This window comes from Emys orbicularis, chromosome 4 (assembly GCF_028017835.1).
Source record: "Emys orbicularis isolate rEmyOrb1 chromosome 4, rEmyOrb1.hap1, whole genome shotgun sequence".
In the NCBI taxonomy this organism is placed as follows: domain Eukaryota; kingdom Metazoa; phylum Chordata; order Testudines; family Emydidae; genus Emys; species Emys orbicularis.
The window spans coordinates 20,608,309-20,630,751 of NC_088686.1; the positions used below are offsets into that span (position 1 = coordinate 20,608,309).

The following is a 22,443-nucleotide window of genomic DNA, read 5'->3' on the forward strand; positions in this document are numbered from 1 at the left end:
TCCCTTAGAATAGGAACATATAAGACAGGATTTCCTCTAGCTCTGCATATCTAGTTACTCTACAGTCATTAATGACAAAGCACTGGTCTGAACAAAGACTTACCATCAAATGAGTTCTCAAAAACAACCCATAACAAAAATATGTCTGTCTGGAACTCCATATCTCTATTCCCTGTCTTTAAACAAAAGTGCTGAGGAGACATAAATTTGCTTTCAAGAGTATTTTTACAGGAGCAAGTAAAACCGAAGAGCTATACATTTTCTTGTAGAATGTGTTTTTAGACTGTGACAGATTCACATTTAAATGAACCGAGTCTTTTACACAGCATTTTATGCACTGATTCTCCTCTCATTTACACTGGTGTAAATCAGGAGTAACTCCACTGCAGTCAAATGGAATTTTATAGATTTAAAAAGTGACAGAAGAATCAAGCCCTATATGAGGAGCTCTTGACAGACCCAACCAATGTTATATGGTCTGCCAACAGAGGGTGATAGCTGCAACATTTTGGTATGGATAGTATTCACTTATTCCTGTGATTTTAAACCCACCTAACTTGTCTGTGATTGAGCATATTTGAAGTTTATCCAACCAAGTTTTTTAAAGGTAGGAAAAATATAAATAATACTGTCCCAAGATCTGTAAGTAGAGTGGATTTCAAGAACCTGGATTCCTCCGGTTCTCCATCGCCCATTAAATTTCGGACATGGGCATTGACTCTTCCCCCTCAAGAATCTGCCTCATAGTGGAGATGGAGCGTACGCGTGACAAAGTCTCTCTTTTCCTGTCATACATCTGAGGACCATACTTTATACTCTGCCCAGCCCTGCAGTACTAACCAGATAGCCAGAAAAGTAGGATGCCCAGTTTCATTCTCCCTTTATATCTATGCCATTCTGTTGAATCACCCACTAGAGGACATTAAGCTTTAGGGGTATAGTTTCAGTAGCATGAGCTACTCTTCATGAATAGCTCCCCTGAAAATTAACAGGAATTTAGGGCTAAATTATGACTTCCTGAGGCAAAAAACATCGAAGCACAAAACGGAGACAGAAAACTTCATGGGCTTGAGACTTCATTCTGTCAGGGAGTGGCATTGCTAATGCATGGAATGAATATCCCATCTCAAGAGCAACAGGGTAGTCACAAAGGGCCTTTGCCTTCACGCTACTTCCTGAGGTGCCAATCCCCCATGGCAATATGTCTCCCTCAGAAGTCATGCTTCCTTTAGTCGCCTGCCTGTTCACCTGGCAAGTACTTCCTTCTCACCCTCAGGGGCTGAAAGTGCCAGGCAGGACACAAGATAATGCTGAACAGAAGCATAAAGTAGATGCAACGGCTTCTTCAAAGTTGGCAAGAGAAGAGAATGATGCTGCTTAAGGTCAGTCCTTTCCCTCCAAAATCACATAGGCAATTTCTGCATTTCTTCTGCTGTTTCTGTACCCTATATGCATAAAAGCAAGGGGCTTGATCTGGCCCAAAGAGTGTAACTGACAGAGAATCACATTGAAAATGTATCCAATACTCCACCTGAAACACTGATGATCACCTTAATGCTAACAACTTCTGCTTGCCTGAGGTCATTCTCTAGCCCTGGCTGCAAATACAGCAACTCCTGACCCATTAGGCAACCCTCATGACCTTCTAAAGACTTGCATAATGCTTTGAATATGTTGATGCTGATTCTGATTACACACTGATTTCACTCCTGTGTAATTCCATTGCCTTCAGATGAGCTACTGCACTCCTGGCTTACACCAGTCCGAGATCAGACTCGGCCTCTTTTTCTTGTTCTAGCATAGGCTTAAAGGATCTTGTTAACCATGATGAAAGAAGCTGACTTTCCAGTTAGCAGGTCTGCATTTTTTCTTTCTGCACAGTCATAGTCATTTTTCAGCTCACTTTACTTGAATGTGGATCAGCTGCTTCTGTACCATTACACTTAATGAGATAATCATCTATTCCACACCTCTCACTCCACTCAGAATCAAAGAAAGCAGGAGTGCAGCCTTTATAAGTAGAGGAGATGCACTGGGCTAATTTCCCACACTGGCAAATAGGAGTATCACTGCAGTAGTGAAGAAGAAAGTAAGTCAGACGAAACTTGGACCAACAAAAGAATTAAAATGGAAATTATAGATATTTGAAAGCCCCAACTCTGCAAACAACACTTTGATATTTTGATTTGTATTCATTTTTAAGAGCAAAATACTTATCTCAGTTCTACGTTAAGGATCTCTTCTACATATTCTGCATTTATTGCCAAGGCAGAATCTCCACTATCAAGCCTTTTTGTAGTAACATGTTGCTCACTGAAGACTTTTCAAGTCAGAAAAGCCATGTCTTCCACAGAGACATGTCACATGCTACAAAATGCTGCAAGCCAACCTAACTCTTGCAGTACAAATCAAGTCTATAATACCGATGGACTGTGTGTGTTTTGGGATAGTAGTGATTAAAACAGGAAAAGAGGGAGATGCTGAGAGGTATTCAGATACCAAAATGATAGCTGCTGCATAAGAATGTAGACAGTAGAATCTTTTTCAGTGAATAGTTTATTTACCAAAAAAATACATTTTTCAGTCGAATGAACTATTCGCAAATTCATGACAAATTCGGCAAATAGTTTTGATGAATAAAGAAATGGAAAAAAATTCAAAAAAGTCGAACTGCTTCAACTTTTTCAAAATGAAACATTTAGACTTTGTTTCAAAACATTCTTTCCCACAATTAAGCTAGATTTGTTTAAAAAAAAATATGCCAGGGTAAAAAAAAATCCCAAACCATAATTAAATGAAACAAAAACAGAAGAAAAATTGTTTGTGAAAAATAAACTTTCATCAAGAAAAAACAAACCAAAATCAGTTTTGGTTTCACCCTAAACAATTTTTTTCAGATATTTTCGTTCAGCCACTGAACCAAAAAAATCACTTATTCACTCAGTCTAGTTGACAGACAAAGAGAATTTTTATAACATTCACGGTTACAGATGCTATGGTTAAGAGAGACATTCCACTTTCATTAGGAACCCATATTCATTCACTCCAGCTTCTTTTAAAATGTCCCATAGGGGCTGAAACTTCACATGCCTAGTGTCAGTCCAAAGGTTAACTTTTTTCAGAAGGTTTGTACTTTACATTTCTTGGTTGTACACCTGTTGGATCAGCTGTTTCACGGCTATACATTTAATAGACCCTCCATTTTTTATTCTTTGCATATAACTAATCATACTTACCACGCTCCTCATCCAGTGAAAAAATTAATATGAAAATCATTCTGGATTAGCCAGAATGAGGCATATAGATGACACAAATACACATAAGGAGAGACCAATATGGAATATAGACACAGATTCAGTTCTATTGGTCTGATTTCCCCATCAGTTACGGTAACATTTTGGAGCTCAACCCAGCCCAGTAAGAGGTTGTGTCACCACCTGCCCTATAGGTGCCTTAAATGCTCTGCTGCCGGGGCTCACAGCCTCCGCAAACAAGTCTGCAGTTCCCTGAAGGTCTGTGTGCTATGCCACCCAGGATCAGCACTCTGACCCCAGCAGCCTGCCTACCACACAACAGCCCCTGGTCTTCCCCAGCCTTGGTTACTACTTGAAGAGTGACCCCAACATGATCCCAGTCCCAAATTTCCCCAAAGCTGTCTGCCCGGAAGTGTCCAGCCCTCTTCAGGAACACTTAGAGAACGTCGTTCATAAGGTTCATTGCTCCTTTAAAGAGACAAAAGCACAGCTTACTACTTTAACTGGAGTTAACCACCACTTCAATTCAAACACAGCCCTGGGTTGGTTTGGGTTAAAAATAAAACAAGTTTATTTAATCAAACAGAATTTAAAAGAGAAGTTTTAAGTGAGCTCAAGTACAAGGGATAAAGACAAAAATGGCTACAAGCAAATAAAAGTACAAATGCGCTTTCTAATGGGTAAGACTTAACTTACCAAGCGTACAGACTTTGTTCAAGGTGGATTTCTTATCAATCATTCTTCTTTATAGCCATGGCTGACTTTCTCTCAGTCAGGACTTTCCACAGACGTACAAGGTGTTGGTTTCCCTTTCTTCCTAGGTGAAAGATGCCAAAATGGCTTTCTATCTCTGCTTATATCTCCCAAAGTTCATTGACCCTGTTTCTACAGGCAGGGTGACCTCTGCTGTTCTTCTGTTCCTGTGGACTTTCCATCCCCCTACTGATTTCTATGTCAATGCGGCTCCCATTGTTTTGATTCCCCATTGCTTAATTTACAGAGAAGACAAGTAGACAGCTGCTTTCCCTCCTGTCTGGGATAAAACCTATTTCTCTCCCTTTATTTGGTCACAGACTTTAAAGCATAATATTAGTGAGTATCTATAAGGCCTCACATAGTGTTAATACATACATTTCACAATGATACTAATCACCTGTGTGTCACCAGTTCGCGTATGATACCTTACATGACCCATTTTAGATACAGATTAAGACAATAGTGAGTTGGGGTACACTGGGCTGGCCAGGCCCGCGGAAACTCACTGCTACATACCAGGGAGTTCCTTGCCAGATGGCATAGGGGTGCTCTTAGTTCACACCGCCCTCCTTACAAAACTGCGGGAGGGTTAGTCACTGACTGACCTGGAGGCAGCAGGTCAGAACCCTCTTTCCTGGGCAGGGCATCTGCCACCATATTTTTTTCCCCTTTATATGGAAAAACCCTGTTTCGCCTCCTTTGTCTGTTCAGTCTCCAAAACATAATATCAGAGAATATCCATAATTTCACCTACAGTCCTGTTACAAACATTTCACAGTGACCTTAATGACCAGTGTGTTATCAGATATCAAATGATATATTACATGTCCCTTTTTAAATACATATCTTGAAACCAGTATGTCAAGCCTCACAGGAACTGCTGACACAGAATAGTGACCTACCAATGGGCTTCCGTGTCACAGTTACACTGGTGTAAATCAATAGTAACTCTACTGAAATCAATGGGCTTGATTTTCTCCTCATTTTACTTTGGTTTTATACTCCAATTTCAGTGGAATCACTCCTGATTTACTTTGTCACGAGATGAGGACCAGGCCCTATATCTGACAGCAGCTGGAAGTAAGAGCATACACACTGCAAGATTCAGAACTATAGACCTGTGAAACTTAGAGGCTCTTACCCAGTCCCACTAGCAGCCCAGTAGGGGCATGTCAGAGAAGGGGTGGGTACATCGTGTTCTGGCTATTCTCTGCAAGCAGAAGGCCATAGGGAGCTATTGTAACCAGTGCATAAGCTAAGAGCAGCCTGGGGCTGCTCCGATTTACAAAGACCCCCTGAATAGCCTGAGAATATGGGAAACACAAACCCCTCCCTTACCCCCGATGGAAGAGCTGAGACTCACCGCCTATATTTCATAGCTATAGTACATCAAACTGCTTCAGTGTCATGGATATTGAGCAACCTTTAGCTCACAAAAGTATTTTCCACCTATTTTACTCTTGGTTAACGTTTTGAAACCTAAAACTAATGAATAAAAGGCAACTTCAGCAAAGGTCAATCAAGTGGCTGTCAGAATACACAAGGTTATAGGTTAAAGAATCTTGTAGATGTAAGAACATAAGCATGAAATTCTACAGAAAGGGCCCCAAGGGATCTCAATTCAAGTGAATAGGCATGAAAATGTAATTAAAAGCCATAAATCCATCGAACCAAAAATATGTAAACTTAATACATTGACTCATATATGTTCTTTTCATCCTCCACATTTGACTTACTCTAGACTCTTTTTGAGCCTACGAATAAAAAATTAACATTATCAAAAGAAGTATTTCTTTATGTGGAACATGGGTTATCAATAATAAATGGGTTTTATTTTATTTTTAGAGGTAATTGCTGGAGGAAGCTCTCTCTACAGACTGTGAGACCTTGGGCATATTATCAATTACTCCAACTATGTCTCCTCTTTACAAAACCCACAAAAGGACAATATCTTACAGCATTTCAGTGCTACTCAGTCATACACACAAAATTCCCCTTTTGAAAGCTTGTTTGAGGAATGTGAAATACACTCTTCTTTCTTTGCAACAAAACCGAAAAACTGCTTGCTCGGATCATAATTATGCAAACTGCACCACCACTCTCAACATTTTAAACTGGAGGTTGTGGGCCAACTTTTAACTGCAAGTTATGGGCAAAATTCTAGTCCAGGGTCCATCTGCAGCATGGAGTTTTCCAGATCTTCACAGCCAATGGATGCGCCACTGCACCTGAGATTAATATGGATCCTGAGAGAGGTCTCCCCTTGGAGGTGGATGGGTGTATAGCACCTGTGGGCCAGACAACTCCTCCACCTCTCAAGAAGTGAAGTCTACTCCCTGTCACCAACAATCATATCTGGTAGATGGGGCACTGGAGGTCATGTCAGGAGAAGCAGTGCTTACCTGATGTCCCAGTGAAGGTGGATTGCTCCATGAGTGAGTAATACATCTTGGACATTGAATGCGTTTATTGGCCTGAACAGCAAACTCCTAAGTGATCATTCTAACCCTGGATTTTCAGCCAGAAGATGGATCTTTCGCTCTGAAAATTCCCAGTCCATGGTGATTGGGATGGGAGGATAGCACTGAGTCCTCCAGTGAACCCCCAGCCCTCGAGCAAGGAGACTGCCGGGATCCTAATCCAGACACACTTCCTTACCTTCTCCCCCAGCACAAGATCCACATGGGTTAATACAGGCCTAGTAGTAACCTCTATGGCCCCAGCAAGGAAGACGTAGGGTCAGGCAGGAAGCACATTTGTATGACATCTTCTCCCCCAATCCTTCAAACCACACTGTGGCTCCCTACCATGGATCAGGAGCAAATCCCTCTCTCCACTCTACTGACTAGTTCCTACCAGTCTCAGGACCAGTTGGCTCAGTGCAGAACAGGCTTACAAGACAGTATAGGACTTCTGCTCCTCTTACTGGTGCACACAGGATCTGGCCTTCAGTGTGGATCACTTGATTTCTCATCAGAAGCTAAATTATCTTCAGCCCCTTCTCTTTTATCAGAATCTTAGTTTTTATACTCCAAGCTGTCAACATCCTGCTGCAACAGGTGTATGCGTTTAACACAAAATGTGGTGGTGTTGCTAGTACTTTTAAAATAAAGTCAGCTTGAGGAGCTTCCTATATTTCTGTTACTCAGCATTTCTTCTTCTCAATTCCAGCCTAGAAACTAAACTCAGCTCTGATGCTCTAAAAACAATAATAGAAGACAGCATAATACAGGAAGAAGTCAGTATGTTTCTTATAATAATTTTGACGGTAGTATGTGTGACACACTAGATATCCATTACCATGAGTTACATGGAAATAGCTCACTTAATGGTTTCCATACAACTATTTCTTATAGTTAGGATATAAGGGGCAGTAACATCATATTCCCAAATAAATGGGACAAGTTCAGTTGACTTCAATGGCCATTTATACCAGTTGAGACCAGCTAAAGACCCCCCACATCTTTAAGCCTTATAAAGGAGAGTTTCTTAGACAGAGGATGGAAGGTATTTAATAGGCCAATTTGGGAATCCAGCTACAAGTGACTGCTTCTCACCCTATACCTCATCATGACAGTTAAGGTCATCTGGGATGCTCTAGCTTTCCATTTGTGTAAGTGAATTCCCCAGGAAAAGCAATAGCACTTTCACAGTAGAAGGTCTTCACCTTTGGAACTAGCTCTGGAAGTCTACCAAAGCCCATGTGAATATCACGACAGGCACATGTATTTGGTTTAGCCTAGCTATTTTTTTTCTGGCTGTTGTGCTTGATGTTCATAGTAGTTTGGCTTCTGTTATGCAGTAGCTGCAGCATGGGTAGTAGTTTTTATGCTACCCACCATGGGCAGTTTGGTTTCATTGATACGTCCTGTCATAGTACCTAAAAGCTCTGGTAGCAGGTGCTAAGAAAGGGACCAATCATAGGACTGGAAAGGACCTTGAGAGGTCATCTAGTCAAGTGCCCTGCAATCATGGCAGGATTTAGTATTATCTAGACCATCCCTGGCAGGTGTTTGTCTAACCTGCTCTTAAAAATCTCCAATGATGGAGATTCCACAACCTCTCTAGGCAATTTATCCCAGTGCTTAACTACCCTAACAGTTAGGAAGTTTTTGCTGAAATTTAGGCCCATTGCTTATTGTCCTATCCTCAGAGGTTAAGAAGAACAATTTTTCTCCCTCCTCCTTGGAACAAACTTTTATGTACTTGAAAACTCAGTCTTCTCTTCTTCAGACTAAATAAATACATTTTTTTCAATCTTCCCTCACAGGTCATGTTTTTTAGACCTTTAATTATTTTTGTTGCTCTCCTCTGGACTTTCTCCAACTTGTCCACATCTTTCTGAAATGTGGCGCCCCAATCTGGACACAATACTCCAGTTGAGGTCATATCAGCACAGAGTAGAGCGGAAGAATTACTTCTCGTGTCTTGCTTACAACACTCCTGTTAGTACATCCCAGAATGATGTTTGCTTTTTTGCAACAGTGTTGCACTGTTGACTCCTATTTAGCTTGTGATCCACTATGACCCCCAGATCCCTTTCCCCAGCACTGATTCCTAAGCAGTCATTTCCCATTTTGTATGTATGCAACTGATTGTTCCTTCCTAAGTGGAGTACTTTGCATTTGTCCTTATTGAATTTCATACTAATTACTTCAGATCATTTCTCCAGTGTGGTCCAGATCATTTGGAATTAGAATCCTATCCTCCAAAACATTTGCAACCCCTCTCAGCTTGGTATCGTCTGCAAACTTTGTAAGTGTACTCTCTATGCCATTATCTAAATCATTGATGAAGATATTGAACAAAACCGGACTCATAACTGATCCCTGTGGGACCTCACTTGATATGCTCTTCCAGCTTGACTGTGAACCACTGACACCTACTCTCTGGGAATGGTTTTCTAAACAGTTATGCACTCACCTTATACTAGCTCCATCTAGGCTATATTTCTCCAGTTTGTTTATGAGAAGGTCATGCAAGACAGTATCAAAAGACTTACTAAAGCCAAGATATACCATATCTACTGCTTCCCCCCGTCCACAAAGCTTGTTACCCTGTCAAAAAAAGCTATTAGGTTGGTCTTGACAAATCCATGCTGACTGTTACTTACCACCTTATTATCTGCTGGATGTTTGCAAACTGATTGCTTAATTACCGTATATACTCGTTCATAAGCCGAATATTTTTGGTAAAAAAGGACACATCAAAGAGCGGGGGTAGACTTATAAACAGGTCTACACCAAAATTTGATGATTTTAAACTCTATGGAATCATTGAATTGAATATCTAATACACTGTCGTTTTGTTTACCTGGAGCATCTGCAGGCATGGAGTCCCTCAGCTCCCCGTGGCCGCAGCTCCCATTGGCTGGGAATGGTGAACCGCGGCCACGGGGAGCTGAGGGGGCTCCATGCCTGCAGACGCTCCACGTAAACAAAAAATCCCGACCCGCTAGCGACTTACCCTGATGGCCGGGAGCCAAAGTTTGCCAACCCCTGAAATACAGGGTCAGCTTATGAAAGGGTCATACAGTTTTTGCTATTTTTACCTAACCATCTTGGGGGGTCAGCTTATAAACAAAAGGGCTAATGAACGAGTATATACGGTATTTGCTCCATTATCTTTCTGGGTACTGAAGTTAAGATGACTGGTCTGTAATTCCCTGGGTTGTCCTTATTTCCCTTTTTATAGATTGGCACTGTATTTACCCTTTTCTGGTCCTCTGGAATCTCTCCTGTTTTCTATGACTTTTCAGAGATAATCGCTAATGGCTCAGATACCTCCTCAGTCAGCTCCTTGAATATTCTAGGAGGTATTTCATCAGACCATGGTGACTTGAAGACATCTAACTTCTCTAAGTAATTTTTAACTTGTTCTTTCCCTATTTTAGCCTCTGATCCTACCTCATTTTCAATGGCATTCACTATGTTAGACGTCCAGTCGCTACTTATCTTTTTGGTGAAAACTGAAACAGGAGTGTCATTTGGCACTTCTGCCATTTCCACATTTTTTATTATTGTTCCCCTCCCCCCATTGAATAATTGGCCCTGTCCTTGGTCTTCCTCTTGCTTCTAATGTATTTGTAGAATATTTTCTTGTTACCCTTTATGGGCTTGTCAACAGTACCACTTACGTTGACGTAACTTACGTTGCTCAGGGGTGTGTAAAATTCATCACACCTGAGCAGCATAAGTTACATCGACTTAAAGCAGTGTCTACACTGCACTATGTCAGCAGGAGATGCTCTCTCGTTGGTATAGCGTGTCTTCACCAGACGCACTAACACTATGTCAGCAGGAGATGCTCTCTCGTTGGTATAGCGTGTCTTCACCAGACGCACTAACCCTAAGTCTCTAGCTAATTTAATCTCATTTTGTGCCTTGGCCTTTCTAATTTTGTCCCTAAATACTTGTGTTATTTGTTTATATTCATCCTTTATAAATTTAATCTAGTTTCCACTTTTTGTAGGACTCTTTTTTGAGTTTCAGATCATTGAAGATCTTCAGGTTAAGCCAAAGTAGTCTCTTGCCATACTTCCTATCTTTCCTATGCAGTGGGATAGTTTGCTCTTGTGCCCTTAATAATGTTAATAAAAAACTGCCAACGCTCTTGAACTGCTTTTCCCTTTAGACTTGCTTCCCATGGGATCTTACCAGACAACTTCCTGAATACGCTAGTCTGACTTCTTGAAATCCATTATCTTTATTGTGCTGTTTTCCCTCCTACCATTTCATGATCACTTTCACCCAAGCTGCCTTCCACTTTCAAATTCTCGACCAGTTCCTCCCTATTTGTCAAAATCAAATCTAGAACAGCCTCTCCCCTATTAGCTTTCTCCACCTTCTGAAATAAAAAATTGTCTCCAATGCATTCCAAGAACTTGTTGGATAATCTGTGTCCTGCTATGTTATTTTCCCAACAGATGTCTGAGTAGTTGAGGTCCCCCACTGCCACCAAGTCCTATGCTTTGGATGATTTTGTTAGTTCTTTTAAAAAAAAGACTCTTCCACCTCTTCTTCCTGGATAGTCTGTAGTAGACCCCCTACCATGACATCACCCTTGTTTCCTACAATGAGAAGTGCTGAGTGCCCTCAAATTCTCATTCGGAGTGTAGGAGGCTTCACACCTCACAACATCAGACCCAAAATCAATAACAAGTAAATAAAATATCACAAGCTAGGGCATCATCAGACAAACTGTATACTGACATCCTTGACAAATTGGAGAATTGGTCTGAAATGAACAAGATGAAATTCAATAAAGAGAAGTACAAAGTACAAATAGGAAGAAAAAAATCAAATGTGCAGCTACAAAATGGGGAATAACTGGTTAGGCTGTAATACTGCAGGAGAGGATCTGGGGGTTATAGTGGATCACAAACTGAGTATGAATCAATAATGTGATATAGTTGCAGAAAATTGCTAATATCATTCTGGGGGGTATTAACAGGAGCATTGTATGTAAGAAATGAGAGGCAATTGTCCCACTCTACTCTGCACTAGTGAGGCCTCACCTGGTATTCCGCGTCCAGTTCTAGGCACCAAACTTTAAGGAAGATGCGGACAAACTGAAGAGAGTCCAGAGGAGAGCAATAAAAATGATATAGAAAATCTGAACTATGAGGAAAGGTTTAAAAAACTGGGCATGTTTAGGCTTGAGAAAAGAAGACTGAGGGGGGAACCTGATAACAGTCTTCAAATATGTAAAGGTTGTTATAAAGAGGATGGTGACCAATTGTTCTCCAGGTCCACTGAAAGTAGCATAAGGTGTAATCGTGTTAAACAGCAGCAATGGAGATTTAGGTTAGATATTAGTATAAACTTTCTAATTATGAGGATAGTTAAGCTCTGGAATGGACTTCCAAGAGAGGTTGTGGAATCCCCCTCATTGGAGGTTTTTAAGAATTAGGTTGGACAAACACCTGCAATGGATGGTCTAGGTTTACATGGCCCTGCCTCAGCACAAGGGTCTGGACGAGAAGACTTCTCAAGATCTCTACCATTGCTATAATTCTATGATTCTATGCTTAAAACGAGAGGGTAAAACAAACTGAATATGCCTATTAAAACACTCCAGCAAAATCAGCCCATTCTCAGCGAGATTAGTATTGATCAATATATTAACTCTACAAGTCTTCTACCTGCCTTAATGGTAGCACAAAATACATTTCAACATTTGTATGTTGCGGTAAAATAAGATACACTTTAAACATAATCCTTTGAATGCTGTGAAAACTAGAACTAATGCTTTGCTTCCACAGTTAATGCTGAGAGCCTTTCAATGTTCACCCTAAATAGAGGTGTCAAGTTTCAGTTTTGTTCAGAATGCTTTCACGTCATAGTCACTGAGTAGTGTAAAATCCCCCAACAATGTTAGCCGAAGATTTGCTAAGAGCTAAATGAAAATTGATCATTTTCCCACTCCCGTCTGGTATTCTAATCAATTCTGTACAAGTATTGACATACGGTAATACTGGCCTCCATCTCAGCGAGAAATTCTGATCAGTTTACTAAATTCCAAGAATACTGAATAAAGCCTGAATTTAAGGCATGATTCATGGGAAGAGGAATATTTCTGTATATTTAACCCTTTAGTGTTGGCACATCTTCAGATCCTGCCATAAGCATTAATGCAATTTGCATTAGCACAGTATGTAAGCAACAAAGCCTAAGTGCTAAAAGTAAACACGCAAAAAAAAACATGAAATGTTGCTGTTTAAAATGAATGGTTTTGTTTATATCATTTAAACATTTTTCCTACATGCAAATGAACATCTCTTAATTATATACATTAAAGCAGGGGTAGTCAATAAGCGGACTGCGGGCCAAATCCAGACCGCCAGACACTTTTGAACGGACCCTGAAATCTTTTTATTTACTTATTATCATTATTGTAATTTTTTAATTATTATTTTCTCTGGAGTCTGGACCTTGAGTATACCTTGACCAAGAAATTTGGATCTTGACAAAAAATAGACTGCCCCTGTCTTAAAGCTTGTGCAACTTCAACATTAGGGGAAAGTCAGTCAAAATGGAGAGAGAGAGAGAGAGAGAGAGAGAGTGTGTGTGGGGGGCGGGGGGGGGAAAGAGGTGTGTTTGAAAGAAAGGATGGTATCCAAAATTTTATAGTCTTGGGTCAACAATAATTAAGTATGAGCCATAAAGTTACACAAGTTTGAGGTGTGTGCTATTCAATAAAAGCATGCAGTATACCTTCAAACGCAACCCCCTGCAATACAGAATATGCCACTTATGCTACTGCATAACCCCGAGCATCTTTTAAAATAACATTTACACCAAAAGTTTATATTCATTTTAATTTACTCAGAAGAAAAATCAGTTATTATGCAAAGTTACATATACCCCTTGCTGGGAATATTCATTTGAAAACAATATTTTGTGCATCTCTACAAACATTTTCCTCTTTTCATGTTTTTAATAATACATTTTTATTAAGAAAAAACAAGGTAACCCATTTTTAGTACATTTCCATAACAGCATCACTTTGCTACTGGATAACAGTACAATAGTTTCTGGTATCTGGCAAGGAACCACCGTAGTTCATCAATACAGTAGTCTAACGATACAACAGTAAGAGCCCACTGCAATATGCAGATAAGCATCTTCTAGGTGCTACCATGTCATCATTAAAGCTCTAATCCATTCTCATTCTTCTGAGCTCTTATCTGTTCCCTAAACACGCTCCAGTTGGCCCTGACACACTCTGCACCACCCCATACTTCCTGTTCCACAGATTCGCCATGTCCCTGCTAGTTAGCTGTCAAGTTCCAGAGCTATTTTAGGACAAACTCTTCTTTACAATTCTAATGGATTATTTCCTAAGGTTCCTGGCTTTGTTTCTGGTTCCTAAAGCATTTTTTTTCTTCAAATGATAGTGACCTGCTTGCAACCAGTGACCCCAACTAGACAGCCCCCACCCTCACCCCCAGTTTAAAACTACAAGACTTGGAAACCCAGTTGCAAGTTACAAATTCCCTATTGCAGCATCTGACTGTCAGCATCAGTGCCAGTTTTTATTATTAATTACTATTTACTATTTGTATTACAATACACCTAGATACCCCAACTAATATCAGACCCCCTTGTGCTAAGCACTGAAGAAAAAAATAGTAAGAGACAATTTCTGCCCCAAAGACCATACAGACAAAGGGAAGGAAAAGAGACTACTGTCCCCATTTTACAGATTGGAAATGGAAGCACAGAGAGATTAAATGACTTGCCCAAGTTCACACAGGAAATCTGTGGTAGATCTGAGAATTAAAGCCAGATCTCTTGAGTCACAGTCCAGTGCCTTAACCATAGACCATTCTTCCTTCATTTGAACTCAGTGGGAGCTGTGGATGCTTAGAAGCTCTGAAAATAAAGTCCTAGTTTTCTCACCTTGGACACCCAAAAACAGACATACAAAATTAGCAGACACATACGAAAACTCTGGCCTAAGTGACTTCCCAAAGATGACAGAGTGTGGCAGAGGCAGGAACAGAACTCAAGTTTCTGATCAGTACATTCTTTACTTGACTACATTGGCAATGTAAGTAGGGAATACTCCTTCTAGGACTAGGGGTTCCAGGTCAGAGGATGGGGATAGTATTTATGATAAGTTGGGTTCCACAGATTTTCACCTATACTAAAAAAAGAGAGCCTAGTAACCTTAATTACACAGATCTCCCTCACTCTTAACCTGAGTAACATCCAACCAGATCTAGCTCATGAAGGTAATTTAGTTCAAAGAAGGACAATAGAGCCTTTCTAAAATACTATTCCATGCAGGAAATGTATACAAAACCAGGTAGAAAGTTTCTTCCTTCTAGAAAGGATGGTGTAAAGTACTGGTCTCTACATAGGAAAAAACTGTTCAACAGCAGCCAGTTTAAGCTTGCCCGCCCCGGTTTCAGTGTGTTCTCAGTAGGTAGAGTGAATTGGACTCAGACAATGCCATTTCCATGGGGTTGGATGTCCATGTATCCAGAGTATGAAGAAAGAAGTGGGGAGGGCCCTGCTCTGGATAGAGAAAAATCTCTTGGTGATTTTATCAGCCCACATTCCAAGAGTCTTGAACTGTCAAGTCAAGAGACTCAGTCACAATCTGCAGCAGCAGCAGAGATGAGCACTGCCTCCCACAGTCTTGCTATTAACATGTCAGAAGTTGGTTGGGATCACGTAGGTGGAACTCTTGGCAAAAACAATAAAACAATACTACATATTTCAACAGGTTCAAAGTAACCTCAGATGTTAGGAGCAGATGCTCTTTCACACCCCCTTCAATTTTTAACTGGTTTATGTGTTTCCTCCCTTTCTGTCTAATAGACCAGGGTGTTGAAGAAATTAGATAGAGAAAGAGCAAGAGCAATACTAATTACCCTCAACCAGCCCAGGAGGCTGCAGTCTCAGGAGCTAATTGTGGAATCATAACTTCCCCTGCGACGTTGTGCAGTCTATATGGTTTTATAAAAACTTGATAATAAGTGAATATAATGTAACTGGGATAGTTTTAGAAAAATGTGACAATAAGTGAATATAATGCAACTGGGGTATGCTTTGTGCAAAAGGTCTCTTGTAAGGTATCATTATGAGCTTTGTAATCTACTGAGTGTGATCATCCTATTTGTATAAACGTACCACTCTTGTATCTAAAACTAGAAATATAAAATATAACTCTGAGGGCCTATTGTAATTATGTAAAGTGTGGGCCATTAAGGATGGTTTGGAATCTTGATGACTCCCATTGTCTGCAGATGGCTGTATTTACCTGTGAGTCTTCCTGTATATGTGTGTGCTGGCAAGTGAGTAATGAAGTCTTGCAGTGACATGTGATCATGTCACCTGAACTGGAATCCATCTTTAACCTGGTGCTTTTCCAGTGAGGGGGGGTGGAAACCCAGAGGGACAAAGGGTTCCCGCCTTATGCAAAAGATATATAAAGGGGTGGAAGAGAACAAAGAGGAGAGAGGAGCCATCATGAAGAATCCCCTAGCTATCACCTGAGCTGGAACAAGAGCTGTACCAGGGGAAAGAATTGTGCCCAGGCCTGGAAGGTGTCCAGTCTGAGAAAAAACTTATTGAAGCATCTCTGAGGGTGAGATTATCTGTATTTAGTTTGATTAGACATAGATTTGCGCATTTTATTTTATTTTGCTTGGTGACTTACTTTGCTCTGTCTGTTACTACTTGGAACCACTTAAATCCTACTGTCTGTATTTAATAAAATCACTTTTTATTTAGTAATTTACTCAGAGTATGTATTAATACCTGGGGGAGCAAACAACTGTGCATATCTCTCTATCAGTGTTATAGAGGGCGAACAATTTATGAGTTTACTCTGCATAAGCTTTATGCAGGGTAAAACGGATTTATCTGGGTTTAGACCCCATTGGGAGTTGGGCATCTGAGTGCTAAAGACAAGCACATTTCTATGAGCTGTTTTCAGGTAAACTTGCAGCTTTGGGACAAGTGATTCAGACCCTGGGTTTGTGTCTGGAGCTAGACGGGAGTGTCTGGTTCAGCAAGACAGGGTGCTGGAGTCCTGAGCTGGCAGGGAAAACAGAAGCAGGGGTAGTCTTTGCACATCAGGTGGCAGCTCCCAAGGGGGTTTCTGTGATCCAACCCGTCACATCCCCCATTTCAGATCCCCCTGTGAGAAGACCAATTGCCTCAGGCATCAGTGCTGCATGATAATCCTGCTCACCTGTGTTTTAAAAGGGCATGCCTGACAATCCAAAATGTTTTAGGCAAGCTGATTACAACCCTGCTTCAGTCCCATGAGCTTTCATAGCCTTTTATACAGCATGGGGACTATTGCAGGGCTGAGGACACAATAGCTTACCTGGTTGCTCATTTCAGTACATTTGATCTGACACTGTCACTATCCCCTTTATTAGGCTCCACGTGTACCTGAAAACCACATCTGATCTCATAGCCTGAAGCGCTCGACAGCCATGTCTATGCAAGATTCTGTGTTGCAGAAATTAAATATTAAAGATGCATCAAAAAAATGCCCTGTAGCTCATATTTACTAACAAAGATGCACCTTCTACACTGAGGCATCTTTTGAAATGTTAAATATGAAACATTTTAAAGGGAATGTAGTGCTCACAAAAGGCACTGAAAACTGGAACATCAAAACTGGAGTCCCCTATTCTCCACCGGGTAAGTACAGAGTGTTGGCACAAGCTTCCCCCATACCATTCCTCCAATGTGTGTCAACCCATTAAAGCGGGGCCAGTTTGCGGGGTTAAAATAGTCTCACAGCAAAATAAAGATGAATCACAGGTTAGTCAAGGCCTAGTAAGTCATTCCAAATAATCAGCTGACTTCACCAAATTCCAGACCCAACTGACCCACATTCTAAAGAGCTCAAAAGATTAACTGAATATGGAGGGAAAGAAAGCCAACTCGCAACAGAGGGCAAGGGTTACCTCACCCTCCTTAGTAAGTTCAGATCTCTTACACACTCAGAGGTACTAGAAGTTGTGAGGGACATTCACATGTTAATTGGATCCTTGCTTATCCAGATAAGCACAACTGTATGAGTGAAATCCAAGGAAGCTCAACTAGATCCACTACTGATGACTTCCTTTAAATCTTCTTCAGAGAAGACTATTAGCCTACATCCCTGAAGCATGCGATAGTCCAACCAATATTTCAGAAACTAACACTAGAAGCCAGCGATCTCACAAATGACTACCCCATCTCCATGCTTCCTGTCCCTGACAAACTGACTGAATAAGTGGTTGTGACCATGCTCTGATAGCACCCAAAGTGATGATGGGCAACTGGTCATCAAACACCCTCACATACTGAGCCCCCAAGTTTCAAACCTGTACCCTCTCTATTTTTTTTACCATACATCTGAAACCCCTGGGAAAGGTCATGTGATGCCCCAGGATCTAGTGTCACCAATATGCTGATGACACTCTATTCTTCATCTCTGTGACTAATGCTATCACAAAGGTGTCACAATACCTACACGAAATAATCACTTGGATGAAAAACAGCTGGCTGGAGCTCAGTCCAGGCAAGAGCAAAGAGTTACTAGTAGGAAGAGGAAAACAAACTTTGAGGAGCTAGCCAAGACCCTGACAACACTCTCTGTGGAAGGGATCTCCTTCTGTTTGCTGAATTGGTGTGAGGCCTTGGAGTATTTTTAGTTTCATCACCATTCCTTGATAACCAGATATCAACAGTAATCAGGACAATGTGCTTCACCTTCTGCTTGTCAGGAAGGAGACTATAGCCTTTCTTTTCAGACAAGGACCTACCAACCACGATACAAATGTTCATCAACTCAATACTAGACTACTATATTTCCCTCCTCTAGAGAGAACAGTCATGGCCACTCAGAGACTGTAACTTGTGCAACATATAGCTAGCCCACCTCTTGAGAAGGGCAGGCTGAATACAAGAAGCTGGTACTCAGCTCCCTCCAGTGACTCACTCTTACCACTAAAAGAGCTAAGAATGCCTCAGTTTCAATCCCAGCTCTGAAACTGGCACTTCCTGTGCTCTTGGCCTCATTTAAGCTTCATCTAAACACATAGTTCGTACCGATATAACTATTTGGGCTAGGGAAGTGATTTTTTACTGAAAGAGTTAACTATACCAGTATAACTATGTCCCTATTGTGGACGTAGTTATACTGGCATAATGGTGTCTTAACCCAGTATAGCTTATCCCCCTTCCCATATAGGAATGGCTATACCAGTATAAAACACCTTTACACCTATACAGCTGCATCTACACTTGGGCACTGTACTGCTTTAACTATACCCGTATAAGTAAAGAGGTATAATTTTTGTGTGTAGGCCAACACTAACCTCTCTGCCTGTTTCCCTCCTTTCTGAGGTCCATATGCTGCTTTGACATCTCTTTAGAAATGAGACTTACTTACCTCACAGGGGCATTGAATGGCTTAATTAATTAACATTTGTCAAGTGCTGTGAAGATCTTAAACACTAAGCATTATTATTATTATTTAAATCTACATTCCCATTCAATCCTTGGCCTCTCTTGTGTGACTGCCAACAACTATGCCAATTAGTGCTAATTGTTGTGCTGTGGTTTTGTGATGAGGATAGCTGCCAAATGGGAATGAGACTGTGACCACCAAGTATTTTCCTATAGGTCACCAAACAGCTGTCAAATTATAACAACTTTCAGTCTCTACCAACCTGGTCTGAATTCAAACCAGAACCCCATTAGTGAAAGACTCTGTATCCCATTACCAATTCCCTGAGGCATCCAGTCTGCCAGACAAATACAAAACTTTTTATTAGAGATAAACCAAGACTCTTTCTTTTTTATTTTATTTTTTTACACAGAATCAGTACATGGCCCATTAAACTGACACTGATACTGCAATATTTAATGCTAATCTGTGATACTTCCACATTAAACTTTGCTTGCTTCTACACATGCTTGATTGAAACTACGTCTTAATTCATTTTCAGGTATCATTGTGACAACAAACAAAAAAGACAATAGAAAAAGAAGGGAATTGATAGTGTAGAGTGTAGTAAATTTCTTGTTTAAGAACTTGGTTCTGGAGTTTTAACCTAGGCTAAGATTCATATCTTTCTTATTAGTTATCCATATATGGTCAGTGGACTTAAAAAAGATAACACAACAAATGTGTACCAGTTGTCACTGCATATCACTCTAGCACTGAAACCTCATTTTAAGTTACCTTTTACTCAAAGGGCAGCAGCACAAAAGTTAAATTAATCATACTATTCTCAAGCAATTATTATCCTTTAAAACAGGTTACAGAAACTCATCCTTTGGACAGCAAACAATATTTTGACTTTTTACTCTAATTTGAATTCAATCCCTTATCAGCTGCACCATGTATGAGAATGCAACTTCCCTCTTTCATCAATAATTATGTCCTTCTTTAATCTATAAACCACCCACCCACCTTCCCAAAGAGCCTGTGTACCAGGTGTAGAGACCTTTCTGAATCTGTGCTGAAAGATTCCTTAATTATCGTGGCAAAGGCCACAAATCCTTTGAGCACATAGCAAGTTCAAAGAAGTAGCCTTCTTGTGTTCACTCATCCCATAGTATGTTAGTTCCTTGTCATTAGTTCTATCTTTATTTTCAATTTATGGACTTGCCACTGCCCGGAAGAGAAGCTGCTTTTTCAAATGTCTTGTTATGTAATTAAACAAGAAAGCAAAATAAAAGCTGCCTTTCTAGCACAAACATTATAAAATGCTCAACCTGCCAACACACTGGTTCAGATCCTCAACTGCTGTAAATCAACATAGCTCCACCGACTGCAGAGTAATGCCAGATTACACCAGCTGAGGATCGGGACCATTGACCATTATCTCCTGTTGCCTTCAAAGTGCACTGGTGTGCAGTAAGTTAATAGGGATGCTAGCTGTTGATTGTGTTGTCTTCCTCTGTACTAAGTAGTTTATTTGCTGAACTAAATGTATTGTGGGCATTTGAAAATACAGTTTCAATCATTAAATATCCTGAAACACTACAGCTTCAGCTCTTTGAGATTATCATACGCTACTCAATAAACTAACCACTCTTTGTATCTATTCTAAGAACAAGTTTGTCAAGGTTTTAACACTGTGACAGCTATTAAGTTATTACTTTTCTGTGCATGCTTTGAACCCTGAAGAAAAGGGGGATTAATTTACCCATCATCAAGTGCTTATCAGGAAGGTTCCCTGGAGACTTACACAAATGAGACCACACAAACAGACCTTTGGAGAAGGTCTCTTCACCTGAACACCTGGGCAAGACCCATTGACTTTCCAGCATATGTATTTTTTCCCATGACAAAGATCCATGTACTTTTCCATCTAAATATAGGACCCTATTACTTTCCAATAAAGGCAGAAACTCCTATAAGAATAATAAGAATTCAGGCATTGTATGCTTCTTTTAAAGCCAGTATATCACATACACTTAACAATAGGAAATTAAACTTCTATTCACCATTCATGGGGATCCAGACAACAGGAGGTCCAATAGTTTTGCCTTCAGTTGAGATAAAAGTACATGACATTTTACACTAAAGAAATAAGGACTTGATCCAAAGCCCACTGAAGTCAATCTAAAGACTCCTATTGATTTCACAGGGTTTTGGATCAAGCCCTAAAATACTATAATCTGAGCTTTGCATTCTGACACTACAGTACAATGCACCTCCAAACAAAACTATATTTAGATTCAATGGGAATTCTGTAGATCATACAGGAACTCTTTGAATGAAAATGAAGGTCAAGAGGGTTTGGCTTCCTCTGCAGACCTCCCCCCCCCCCCTTCTTGCAAACATCCAGATAAGCATTGTTTGGAAAACAATGTTATTCCAATGCTATTAAAAATGTAATACACATTTTGTCTGCCTTGTAAATGAATTACTAGGGTCTTCTGTTCTATGTTGTCCCACTACCTAATCTTTGTGATCTGTTAATGTGTCTAGTCACGATTGTATGTGCTTTTTACCTATAATGGCTTTTAAAAGTAATGTTTCAAATACTTGTGCTAGAAGAACATATCAATAATATAATGCAACTAACATATGCATATCATATACACAGAGAAAGAAGAAGACTGTGCAGATAAACACACTACCTATAGGTAAAGCAATGCATATGGCAAATGAAAGCTCCAGAACACTCATGCATTATACTCATTCATTATCAGATATTCATCAATGTCTAGTAGAAGGCATAAATGCATGAGAATATGATGTGACAAAGATTTGGCCTTGTGAGATTAAGAACAGGAGTCAACCCACCAAGCAGAGATGTGTATTCAAGCATCCAGACATTTAGGGCCCAGCAAAACCATCCTTCATAAACTTTCTTTCCAAATTATGTGAATGAAATATGTAGGCACATCGGGGACATCACAGTTTAACGTTCAGTAGCATTTTATGGCCTGTATGAAATGTGCAATTGTTAGTGCCACTTTAGTGCTACTGCCAATTGTTAGTGATCTTGCAATAGAACAAATTAATGTCCTGTAAAGCACAGTTGCCATTTCAGCTCAGACTATCTCCAGAACTATGTGACTGGGGATCTGAGTTACAAGCCACTTACACCAACTTCTACCAAGTTTGACAAAGGGCACTTTTGGCACTTCATGCTCTTTGTGTGAGGAAAGACTGCACAGTCTGGATTGACTTTGATCTCTGACACAGTGTGTGTTCCGGACTGCACTCCACACAATGTTTAATCTACTCTTCAGCTCACACTGTCAGCAAAAAGTAATGTTGGCAAATCAGTTATATGTATGTACTGCGTGAGTTTGCAATGGCTGCAGTTTCATTTTGCTTGAGAAGAGCTTGAAATCTGAAGTCCTTGAAATGTTTTTAACCATTTTTAGTACTGAAATCACCCATTTTAGAATCAAGTCAAATGCAAAATAGTTGGAAACACAGACGTAGA

General features: G+C 40.3%; 1 protein-coding gene across 1 annotated transcript in view; it reads right to left on the reverse strand.

Annotated features, from left to right (window-relative positions):
* Nucleotides 1-22,443, reverse strand: part of KIF26A (kinesin family member 26A) — a 138,490-nt gene that overhangs the window by 111,072 nt on the left and 4,975 nt on the right. The window lies entirely within an intron of this gene.